The sequence below is a fragment of the Dryobates pubescens genome, chromosome 1 (assembly GCF_014839835.1).
Source record: "Dryobates pubescens isolate bDryPub1 chromosome 1, bDryPub1.pri, whole genome shotgun sequence".
In the NCBI taxonomy this organism is placed as follows: domain Eukaryota; kingdom Metazoa; phylum Chordata; class Aves; order Piciformes; family Picidae; genus Dryobates; species Dryobates pubescens.
Genome location: NC_071612.1, coordinates 59,216,990 through 59,229,402, shown reverse-complemented (window position 1 = coordinate 59,229,402; position 12,413 = coordinate 59,216,990). Strand labels below are relative to the sequence as shown.

Below are 12,413 nucleotides of genomic sequence, written 5' to 3'. Positions count from 1 at the left end.
CCCTTGTCCTGTCCCTGGGCACCACTGACAAGAGTCTGGCCCCAGCCTCTTGCCCCACACCCTTCAGCTCTTGCTGGACATTGCTCAGATCCCCTCTGGGGCTGCTCTTCTCCAGGCTCAACAGCCCCAGGGCTCTCAATCTTCCCTCCTCACAGAGATACTCCAGGCCCCTCGGCATCTTTGTAGCTTCTGCTGGACTCTCTCCAGTACTCCCTTTAGTGTCCAAAATTTGCCCCAGTACTCCAGATGTGGCCTTATTACATTTCCATTTTGTCACTGTTTCACAACAGCCTCATTAGTGGTAATCTCTTAATGATTTGGATCCAACTGAATTCAAGCTGGGAATCTAACCAGCCACTGCTGTTTACTTGTAATCTCCTTCTTCAAAGCAGATGACAAACTGTGCTTCACTGTCAACACAAACCATGTATCTCTGCCAAGAAAAAGGAGGCTGGAGAGAGGTGGGGATTGTCTCTTCTCCCTAGTATCAGGTGATAGAAGGAGAGGAAATGGCCTGAAATTGTGCCAGGGGAGGGTTAGTTTGGAGATTAGGAAAAATTTATTTGCTTCAGGAGTGGTCAGGGATTGGAACAGGCTGCCCAGGGAGGTGGTGGAGTCACCATCCCTGGAGGTGTTCAGGAAACCTGTGGATATGGCCCTTGGGGACATAGTTTAGTGGCCATGGTGGTCTGGAAGGTCTCCAGAGAAGGGCCATGAAGGTGAGCAGAGGGCTGGAGCTGCTCTGCTATGAGGACAGACTGAGGGAGTTGGGGTTGTTCAGTCTAGAGAAGAGAAGGTGCCAAGGAGACCTTATTGTGGCCTTCCAGTATCTGAAGGGGGCTACAAGAAAGCTGGGGAGGGACTTTTTAAGGTGTGGGGTAGTGATAGGACTGGGGAGAATGGATCCAAGCTAAAGGAGGGGAGATTTAGATAAGGCATTAGGAAAAAGTTCTTCCCCATGAAGGTGAAGAGACACTGGCACAGGTTGCCCAGGGAGGTGGTGGAAGCCTCATCCCTGGAGGCTTTTAGGGCCAAGCTGGATGTAGCTCTGAGCAACCTGCTGTAGTGTGAGGTGTCCCTGCCCATGGCAGGGGGATTGGAACTGGATGATCCTTGAGGTCCTTCCAACCCTGACAATTCTGTGATTGTGTGTTGGGTTGATGGTTGGACTTGATGACCTCAGAGGTCTTTTCCAACCAAAACAAGTCTCTGATCCTGTATCACTGGGCAAAGGGGTTCTGATGGCTGTTATTTGGCACAGGGGAATGTTTGTAAAAACAATGCACTTCCAGAGTCATTTGGGTGTGGGGATTTTCATGGAACAATCTTGATTAGCTTGCTTTCCTAAGGAGAGGAAGCTTATGTCATGTTCCAGTCTATCTCTTGCTCCAAATTTCAAACATACTCAATGCATGAGCCAAGGTCTTAAAAATAATTAAAATTCTAATCTTTCTTGGAAGGCAGCAACTGATGACAGAAAAAGGAACCATATTCATTCCCTAGCTGAAGGACAAAATGAACTCAGAAACCAACCAATGGACACTGCACCTTGAACTGGACAGGCTGGAGAGCTGGGCAGAGGACACCTCAACAAGGGCAAGTGAAGGGTCCTGCAAATGGGGAGGAATAACACCTGAACCAGTACAGGTAAGGCGGGGCCTGCTGGAAAGCAGCTCCCTGGAGAGGGACCTGGGAGTGCTGGTGGACAAGTTCACCATGAGTCAACAATGTACTCTTGTGGCCAAGGGATGTGGTGTCCTGTGGTGCATTGAGAAGAGTGTAGCCAGGTGGCTGGGGGAGGTTCTCCTCCGCCTCTGCTCTGCTCTGGTGAGGCCATATCTGAAGTACTGTCTATAGTTTGGGGCTCTCCAGTTCAAAACAGACAGAGAACTACTGAGAGAGTGCAGCAGAGGCTAAGCAGATGCTGAGGGGCCTGGAGCATGTCTGTGAGGAGGAAAAGCTGAGAGCCCTGGGGCTGTTGAGCCTAGAGAAGAGCAGCAAGAGCTAAAGGGTGAGGGGCAAGAGGCTGGGGCCAGACTCTTGTCAGTGATGCCCAGCGACAAGATGAGGGCCAACGGGCACAAACTGGAACCCAGGAGATTCCATCAGAACAGGATGAGAAACTTCTTTGGTGTGAGGGTGCTGGAGCTCTGGAGCAGGCTGCCCAGAGAGGTTGTGGATTCTCCACCATTCCAAACCTCCCTGGATATTGTGATCCTGGGCAAGCTGCTGTGGGTGCCCCTGCTTTAGCAGGAGGGTTGGATTGGATGATCCCCAGAGGCCTCTTCATAGCCCCATCATGCTGGGTGTTGGGGTGCATGAGGGCACTGATTGCTCCTGGGGAGCTGCTCAGCAACCAACACCCCCAAGGCTTTTTGATTTACCCAGGTTGCCAGAGAATGAGAATCTGCAGGTAGCTGCTGTAGTTGCAGCTTATGTCTCAGGTTTTGCTGAGGAATACCAACAATGTGGTGACAGAACTGTGCAGGAAACTTTGCCCAAAATCATTAAGTGCTCCACTTCTTTTCTTTTCCCCACCCCCCCTTATAGCAAGGTTCTGTCTGTGTAATTCCTCTTTCATTTGTTGTCCTCAGCCTGGATTCCTTAGATAACTTTGCTAGAGACTTGGGTTTTAGTGGAGATATGGAAAACTGCCTAGAAGTTTGGCTCTGAAGCTGTTCTGGCTGCTTTCCAGCCTCAATAATACTCAAGACACAACACATTTGACTTTCTCCTGCAAGGAGGTGAAAAAGAAAGGACACCACACAAAATGAACTCTGCTGCTTACCTTCCTTGATGACTTCAGAAAGCAGTAATAGTGAGCTGTGACCCAGACGGTTGAGGGCTAGTCCTAACTGTGCTGTTCTGGTTACATGAGCCTAAACTACAGCATTAGGTAGAGGTGGCAAGGTTAGTGTCAAGGTCAACAAAGACAACTCAGCACTGCAGATCTGGAGTTATTGATGTGTCTGTGACCATTCTATAGCCAAAGAAGTTTGGTAGTATACCACAGTCTGTAAACACATCAAAGTTGTTCTCAATGCTGTTCCAACCCCTGATGCTGACAGCAGTGAGAACGCCTGCAGAGACACCAGGGCTGTACTGGACAACTCTGGTAACAAACACCTGGCTGAAAGTGTTTAAGGCCAGAGAAGTTCAGGTGCCTCCAGGCTTGGAAGTGTTTAAGACCAGACTGGATGAGGCTTTGAGCAACCTGCTCTAGTGGGAGGTGTCCCTGCCCATGGCAGGGGGCTTGGAACTAGATGATCTTTAAGGTCATTTTCAACCCTAACCATCCTGTGACTTTTGTGAACCATCTGTGGCTGCATACATCCAAAAGCCAAAGTACAGACTACTAGATGGAGTCACATGAAGCATATAAAGATAGTAAGCTAGACTTTAAAGCTGTCTGAGAACATGACAGGTAATATACACTACACACCCAAGTGGCATAGATAGCCCCCTAGATATCTCCAAACATAAAATCCTGATCTCTGTTGCTGGTCAGCTTGCCAACAGATTGTCTGGCTTGCACATTTCCATCCTGGGTCTCTGCCCCAGGTGACTGTGTGTTGGGGTGAGTGCCCATGTGTATAAAATAGAAACAATCAGTTGCTCAAGGAAGGAAAAATAATAAACTTTACTCTGTGAAGCATGTTCCAGCTGTTTCTTTGAAGCTGTGGTGTGCCTAGCCTTTCAAGCACATGCTTCAGATTTGAGGAGTTGTTTGCTGTGCTTAAGGATGTGTCTAATGACATCTTGTAGACTGATGAAGTTCCCCTTGCTGGGTGCCCACTGGTTGTATTTACAGGCTGCATCACTTGTCATTTACAGTCCCACACAAACTGAATTAACACACAGGCTGCAAGGGGCCAAGACTGCACCTAACATCCTTTCTCATGGTGGAGAGAGTTTAGATCATAGAATCATAGAATGGTTTGGGTTGGAAAGGACCTTAACAATCATACACAAAACCCCATCATGGCCAGGGACACCTTCCACTAGATCAGGTTGCTCAAGGCTCCATCCAACCTGGCCTTGGACACATCCAGGGAGGGGGCATCCACAGCCTCCCTGGGCAACCTGTTCCAGTGTCTCCCCACCCTCACTGGAAAGAATTTCTTCCTAATTTCCAGTCTAAATCTCCCCTCTTGCAGCTCAAATCCATTGCCCCTTGTCCTATCACTACAAGCCCTTGTCAAAAGGACCCTCCCTGGATTTTTTGTAGCCCCCCCCCTTCAGGTACTGGAATGTTGAAGCCCTGAAACTTAAAATATCTGTGTCAATCCCCTGAAGAAGCTTCTGCATGTTCCCCAGAGCAACCCCCTGAACACTGTTCGTGCTTTCAGAGACACACAATGAAGGCAGAACACGATGCCTAGATGTCACATGAGACTTTTACCAGAGGAAGGAAGGTAAATGATAATCCTACCACTTGGCTTCCTCACTACACTGAAAGAGATCTGGGACTGTGCTCAGCAGCTTTTAGGTTTCCACAATTCTTGTAGAATCATAGACTGGTTTGAATTGGGAGGGACCTTAAAGGTCATCTAGTTCCAAATTCATACCGTGAGCAGGGACACCTTCCACTAGAGCACATTGCTCAAGGCCCCTCCAGCCTGGCCTTGAACAGTTCCAGGGAAGGGGCTTCCACAGCTTCTCTGGGCAACTTCTTTTTTTGCTGATTTGACCTTCCTTCAGAACTGTTTCTGCTGCTCCTAGGCATCAGTTTCTTTTGACATCCTTCTGTCCTACTGTTACACTGGATCTTTCTGGTACAGAAGCCTTCTTGCCTCTTCCTCTGTGCTACTCAAAGCTTCCCATGATCTTCAAGCCTGCTGGGGTTCCCTCACCACTGCTGGAAACTGTGTGTCCTTGAGCAACTCAGTGAGCTTCTGCCTCACTTCCCTGCTTTGGAAAAGAAGAATTGGTGTTTCGTGTCTCTTACCCTTTGTCCTAGCCTCTGTTTTTAGTAAGAAAAGATAGGGTTGGGTTTCATACCATGCAGGTAATAACTTATTTCACTGAGGGGTAAGAGGAAGGATTTCACAGGAAGGTGGACACACAGAGGGAGAAAACCTGGGGACACACAAGACTGAGGGAGTTAAGAGAAGTTACAGTTCTAAGGCAGCTGAAGAATTCAAGAATCAGGCAGAAAGTCCAGACCTTCCCGTGTGCTGAATGCCCTGGCTGACACAGGCTTTGATAAAGAAGGATATTATTGCTTTTCTAGCAACTTCTGACCTGCTGCCAGATATTGTCCAACTGTGGACAGTCATCAAAAAGCTTGGGATTATTTTCTTTTCCTATCAGAGGACATGAATGACTGCTATTTCCTTAAAATGAATTCCAAATACATAGCTCCAATTTGTATTAAACCTCAGATTGTCAAGGTAGGGGGGGGGGGGAGAGGGGGAAAGGGAAGCTCAAAGGAGTTTGACAGTTTTCTGTTCTAATGATAAATTCAGCCTATTCCCTCATCCTTATTAAGTGGAGGATTGAAAGGCTTCATTCTGTAGCTGAAACAATGGTTAGATGAGGTGTCATGGGAGACCAGCAAGCAGATGAACCTCTGCCATACAGGCAAAGTGCCCAGCTCCACAGGGTTTGGCTCTTGCCTGCTCCTCCTGACTATTTCACTATGGCTTTGAGTCCCCCCTCACACAAACTCTGCCTTGAGTTACCCTAAATCAGGCTCAGCGATGGGGTGAGTTGGGCAGGGTAACAGAGCTGTGTCTTCAGTTCCCTTGTACCCTCAGAACCTCTCCCTGGAAGGTGCCATCAACCAGCTGTCAGGCTGCACACCTGATGTGCCACAAAGCTATACAGGAATTGCTGTGTTCATATCCATCAGGTTTTGCACCTCTCACTCCAAGAAGGACCTTGAGGTGCTGGAGCAGGTCCAGAGAATGGCAACAAAGCTGGGGAAGGGTCTGAAGAAAAGGGCTGGTGAGGAGCAGCTGAGAGAAATGGGGTTGTTTAGTCTGGAGAAGAGGAGGCTGAAGGGAGACTTCATTGCTCTCTGCAGCTCCCTGAAGGGAGGTTACAGTGAGGTGGGGGTTGATCTCTTCTTCCCAGTACCAGGTGATAGAACAAGAGGAAATGGCCTGAAATTGTGCTGGGGGAGGTTTAGGTTGGAGACTAAAAACAATTTCTTTGCTGGAAGAGTGGTCAGGCATTGGAGCAGGCTGCCCAGGAAGGTGGTGTAGTCACTGTCCCTGAAGGTGTACCACATGGCACTTTGGAACATGGTTTAGTGGCCATGGTGGCATTGGTTTGATGCTTGGACTTAAAGATCTTGGAGGGCTTATCCAACTGAAACTCGAATACTCTAAGACAAACCCCCCCATTGGCCCAAAGGGGTGACCCTGACAGTAATTCACATGCAGCATTTTATGCAAGTTAATTGGTTTGCAATGCTGTAGCTAAACCAAAATGTTACAATAACTATTTAAAAGATGCAGTCTAAATATTTTTAAAACTCTCCTGCTAGTTTACATTTCTTCATTCCTCAAGAAATCTGGAGCTGTATATTTCAATTTATAGCAGAGGAAAACCTAATGGGACCATCAGGTGAGCATTTGAAGCTGTTTCACCATGTAAATACACAAAATGCCTCTTCCTCATGGACTTGTTTTGGTTGGAAAGCCCTCTGAGATCACCAAGCCCAACCATCAGCCCAACACCACCATGGCCATGAAACCATGTCCCAGAGTGCCATGTTCACATTGTTTCTTGAACACCTCTAGGGATGATGACTTCACCACCTCCCTGGGCAGCCTGTTCCAACGCCTGACCACTCTTCCAGCAAAGAAATTGATCCTAACATCCAACCCAAATCTCCCCTGGCACAATTTCATTAGAAAGAACCTCACATTAGATGGAACCCCCCCCCCAGAAATGCCCATGCAGTTTAGAACATCCAATTAACAGTGGCAGGAGATCACTTTGAGGTTTCTTTAGACAGTAGATCAAGAACCAAAGCAAATCTAAAAATTGCATAAGACACAAGGCCAAGGAAGGAAGGTGTTGAGTCCTGTTGTGTCACCCCATGCCACAGGCTCTGTTGCAGCAATGCATTAAGAAACTGAAGGAAGAGGTAGAGGAGACATTGCAATATCTCAGCCCCATGAAACAGGGTTCATCCACGTACACAGAGCTGAAGGAGCAGAGCTCCATGGGCTCTCACAGATGCTAATGAGTCCCCTGACTAAACTGTGGCACACTTGGGAAATGCAATCCATACTACAGATCATCACAGTCATCATTAGGAAACTTCTGACCTATAGGCAAACATCCAAGGAGCTGCCACTGCAGACAAACTCTGACCCTGCTGCCAGGTAGCCATGGAGCTCCAGTATTGTGTACATATTAAGCCATTGTTATGCAAACACACAGCTACTTTTCAACCTCAGCTTCACCAGTCATCGTGGCTTTCATTTCAAAGCATCACAAAGGAGGGAGAAACAAAGTCTCCTGCAAACAGACCTCGATTAAATCTAGAAAGAATTCTTTTCAAATAATCAGGCACAGGCAGTCTGAAACCCTAAACTGGTCAGGGAAGGGCAAATGATGCACTGGAAGTGCACATTCGGACTTGGCAAAACTTAATTCTTGTGCTGCTTCAATATTTACAGAGGAAAAGACAATTGCAAAGACTGTTGCTCAGAAAATGAGGGAATTCCTACCAGATTCTTTAGAAGAGAGTCATAAAATGCCCCATAGAAACAGCACTTGGAGCTTTTCTATCTGATCTCAGACTAATTAATTTACCCTTGTGAAGCAGGTCCAGCAAGTATTTAATCGTGACCCTTTAGCCTGGATTCACAGGCTAATCTTCCATATGTCACTGTACAACTAAAAGCACTGTGCAAGCTCTTAAAACCCTATTCCTCCCCACCTCTGTCCCTTCTGAGACTCACCAGAGCCTGAAGCCTCTTCCTGCCCCCAGCAAGCCTGCTGGCACCATCTGCAGGAGTTCGATCCGAAGAAGAAATCCAAAAGCTGAGCCGGGACCCTGGTGCAAACCCAAGCCTGGACTAACGGTTCTTGGGGAGAGCAGAGGCAGGAGGCTGAGACAGTCGGGATGATTTGCCTTCCTAAAAGGCTGTCCCACGTTCTTTCTGTTAGCAGAAATACCTGAACCCACAGGCTGAGCTCTCCAGCGTCACAGGGTGGCAGAGCTAAAAAAGGGCAAAGCCCTAGGCTTGGTTCAGAGTGCTCCAGTGCTTTTGTGCTTTACCCTGGGGCTGCCCAAGTGCCTCTTCCAAACTTTTCTCCAGTTTTCCTGGGATTTTAATACCCAGCTCCCTTTGGTTTCCCACTTTTTCTCTCTTTTATTTTTAGATTCAGCATTTCAGAGTTGTCTGCAGAGCCTGCTTGACGCCAGCAAATGTAACTGGATCCCAAGTCCCTGCAAGCCAGGAATTGCAGCCACGCTCAGCATGCTGCCCAGAGCGCAGACCTTGGCACTGCTCAAAACCAAACAGTCTGAACCCTCTATTTACCCTCCAGCAGGGCTTGGGAAAGGAGGCAAGGACAGCTCATGGGGGAAGGTTAGGGGCAAGTAAACAGAAATCAAAGATACACAACAGGTTTGTGTGACCTGACTTCCTAAAGCGAGAGCAGGGATGGAACCCAGTAACAGGCTGCCTGCACAGAGCTTCTAGGGACTCCTTCTCTGGAGACTTCCAAGGCCCTGGACCTGGACGTGTTCCTGAGTGACCTGCCCTAGGTGATCTTGCTCTGGCAGGGGGAGTTGGACTCAATGATCTTCAGAGGTCACTTCCAACCCCCAGCATTGTATGATTGCATGATTCAGAAGGGGCTGTCTCAGCAAGGTTGATTTCAGAAGGATAAACAAGAATAGGCTGCTTGGCAGCAGGTCTCTGCTGACAATAATCTCCTCCCAGCTCGGATTTCCCAGGGTATGATGGTTTGGTTGACACACAATTGCAGCTACCAGCTCTGTTTAAGGGCCACCCTTTCCCCAGCCAGCCTTTGGTGAGGTGTCAAGTTGTTACCTTGATCTTCCACAGTGTGCAGCAGGAACAAACCTGGTCTCTGGTACAAAGGAGCTGAATTATCTTGCCCATATTTTTACATTTTCTGTCACTTCTGGCCCTTTCTTCATGTAGCAAAGGGCACAACGAAGGCTTGCCTGGTTATCTGGTTGAGAAATTGCAAGGAGCAATGTGGTAGTTTTAGGCTATGCCTTTAAAAGTTTTCACAGATCTTGAAGAGAAAAGCAGCAAAATGTAAATAAATCACTATTGGGTGTTAAAAGGGAAATAAAGATGATTCTAAACAGTTGTATTGAAGAGACAAGGAACTTAAGCTGCTTGTACCAAAACAATTTCTCTCTTCTCTTCTCACTTCTTTGCTCTGGAGAGATCCTGACTTGCTTCTGCTTGACCTTGGCTGCATTGTTTTGGTATTAACATTCCTCTGGTCCTTTCTCCCTTCTTTTGTACAGAGGGTAGGGGAAGGCAGAGAGGGAGAAGCTAGTAGCTTCCCCTGGTCTTTGACCAGGGGGGGTCCTTGTGCTGTTTATTACTTGTAAATATCTGTAAATATTGTAAATCCTGTATGTTTTGTACATATTCATTGCATTCTATTGTAGATTATGGTTTTGCCTGTAAATACAGCTTGCATTTGCTTCCAAATGAGCTGGTCTGGCAGAATTAATGTTGGGGAGGGGGGTGGAATTTCAACCCACCACATCATCCTCACCATCCTAGGATCTGTAGCTATGGGAAAGAGTGTCTCTACAGTGGAATGTGACAGCTCCACTGAAGGAAAAGCAAGTGGATGGAGGCAGTTATTTCCCAAAGGTGACGTGATGAGTCAGCAGCTGAGCCCAGTGTTCTGACTGCCCATCCCACATGCTGCTCACTAAACCACTGCTCCTCCTGCAGCCTCCAGGGAGTAAAGTTCATGTAGCTCGCTGATAAATGCTCAGCTCCTGCCCTCACACTTAACCTGGTTATTTGTCTATGTTTGGGCAAGCTTCACTGCTTGCTGCCAAGAAAGAGTGCAAACCATGAAAACCACAAAGCACAAATCCAGGCAAGGTGGAGAATGGACAGAGAGCAGCAGGGCTTGGGGGTGACTTAGCTTTCACTTCCTGCTGCTGGCTAGCAGCCTGATACACCTTCTGGGAAGTGCTTCAGTTCCTTCTTAGTGTGACCCAGGTCCTCCACCTGGGTCACAACAACCCTATGGTAAGCTACAGACTTGGGGAGGTGTGGTTGGAAAGCTGTGACTCTGAGAGGGACCTGGGGGTATTGGTTGACAGTCAAATATGAGTCAGCAGTGCCCAGGTGGCCAAGAAAGCCAATGACATCCTGCCTTGTGTTAGAAACAGGGTGAGCAGCAGGGACAGAAGGTGACCATCCTCCTGTGCTCAGCACTGCTGAGGTCACACCTCCAGTGTTGTGTTCAGCTCTGTGCCCCTTACTCCAGGAAGGACCTTGAGGGGCTGGAGCTTGTCCAGAGAAAGGCAATGAGGCTGGAGAAGGGCCTGGAGCACCTGGGGTATGAGGAGGGGCTGAGGGAGCTGGGGATGTTGCATCTGGAGAAGAGGACGCTAAGGGGAGACCTCATTGTTCTCTACAACTACCTGAAGGGAGGTTGGAGTGAAGAGGGGCAGCCCCTTCTCCTTGGTGGCAAGCAAGAGGACCAGAGGAAATGGTTCCCAGTTGCATCAGGGGAGGTTCAGGCTGGATGCTAAGAAATACTTCTTTACTGAAAGAGTGCTCAAACACTGGAATGGTCTGCCCAGGGCAGTCACCATCCCTGGAGGTGTTTAAGCAGTGTGTGGACCTGGTGCTTAGGGACATTGGTTTAGTGCTGACCCTAAACTGGGTTGAAGGCTGGACTGGATGATCTTTGAGGTCTCTTCCAACCAGATGTTTTCTGTGATTGCTCTGTGGCAATCATGGCTTAAAGAAGAGTCAAAGATTCTTGCAGCTTGTCCCTTGCCAATTTGCTGTGACTTGCTCTTTTTCAATTATTTGTTTTTTAATTAGTAGAACAGTGATGTAGATTTGTTAAGGGAGTTTCTGGTCTGCTCTCTGTGTTTTCCTGGTCTCTGACATTTGGGATGTACACAGATGATGTCAGAGAGCGTGAGCTGACACAGCAGTTGCCAGAGTGCTCAAAAATATTAAAGCTGATTCAGGAAGCTCTCTGCTTGGAGCCTGGGGGCTCAAGGCAGAGAGTCCTTGAGCTGAGAGTGGGCTGCTCTCTGAGGAACTGGAAGCAGCCATGGACTATCTACCACCAGTGAGGCTCCTGAGGTTACCATAACCCAAGATGTCATTAGCATTGCAATGCAGACGTGCTGTCATACAGCACACGCTTTTCTCTGCTCGGGCATAATCCTCCATGAGAAGAAAGCATGGCCATGATACAAGCCCTTACAGTGCTGAGACCCAAAGTACCATTCTGGGGTGCAAATTTACAGAATTCCAACATGGTGGGGTTGGAAAGGACCACTGTAGATCATCCAGTCCAACCCCCTGCTAAAGCAGGTTTGCCTACATCATGTTGCACAGGCTCACGTCCAGGTGGCTTTGGAATCTCTCCTGAGAAGGGAACTCCACAACCTCCCTGGGCAGCCTGCTCCAGGGCTCCAGCACCCTCTTTCCTTATCTTTTTTCTTATGTTCAGATGGTAGTACCTCCTGGGTTCCAGCCTGTGTCCTAATTAATAAGTTGCCTTGCTAAAAGTGGTTTTCAGGGCAGTGCATGTTTGAATGCACACAGCAGTGTGCTTTCTGGGATGGATGGTGCAGAACTGTCTGTGCTGGGCAGGAGATGCAAGGAGATATTCTAGGAAGCCTACGTGGCAGCCTAAGGCAGTTATGAGAAGAAAACGGAGTGCTGCTTAGATGACTAAAGAGCAAGGACTGAGTTACTGGTCATGACACATTGACTTTTTGCCTTTCTGTCAACAAGAAAGATTGAGGAGGGAGTCCATGAGAGCAGGACACCCAAGAAGCCTTAAGCTCCTGACATGTAAATATTTGCAAAGCAGACAGTGAGTCCTGTGCATTAGGGTAAACACAAATTTCTCTGTTTTATTCTCAAATGCAAGTGTATTTTATGCAAACCCCCAACCTGTGTGCTGTGTAGCTGCCACTAATAAACAGTTTCTGTTCAACTAATCTCCAAAGAAAGATTGCTTCCTACCTACCCTGACATGTTCCTCACAGGCACATTGCTCTGTACTACTCTGGGTTATTCTTTCTTACTTTGGACATGGCAAAAGCCATGTTCTTTACCATGAGGGTGCTGGAACGCTGAACAGGTTGCCCAGGGAGGTGGTTGAGGCCCCATCCCTGGAGATATTCAAGGTAAGGCTCAACAGGGCTCTGGGCAAGATGGTCTGATGGAGGATGTCCCTGCTCT

At 48.0% G+C, this 12,413-nt stretch overlaps 1 protein-coding gene across 1 annotated transcript in view; it reads right to left on the bottom strand.

The window, feature by feature from the left end:
- The window catches only part of RAF1 (Raf-1 proto-oncogene, serine/threonine kinase), a 103,988-nt gene extending 95,635 nt beyond the window's left edge, over positions 1–8,353 (bottom strand). The window contains exon 1 of the mRNA XM_054166518.1: positions 7,923–8,353. The gene's annotated coding sequence lies outside the window, so the exon portion shown is untranslated. The remainder of the gene's footprint in view (positions 1–7,922) is intronic.
- Between the last annotated feature and the right edge of the window lie 4,060 nt (positions 8,354–12,413).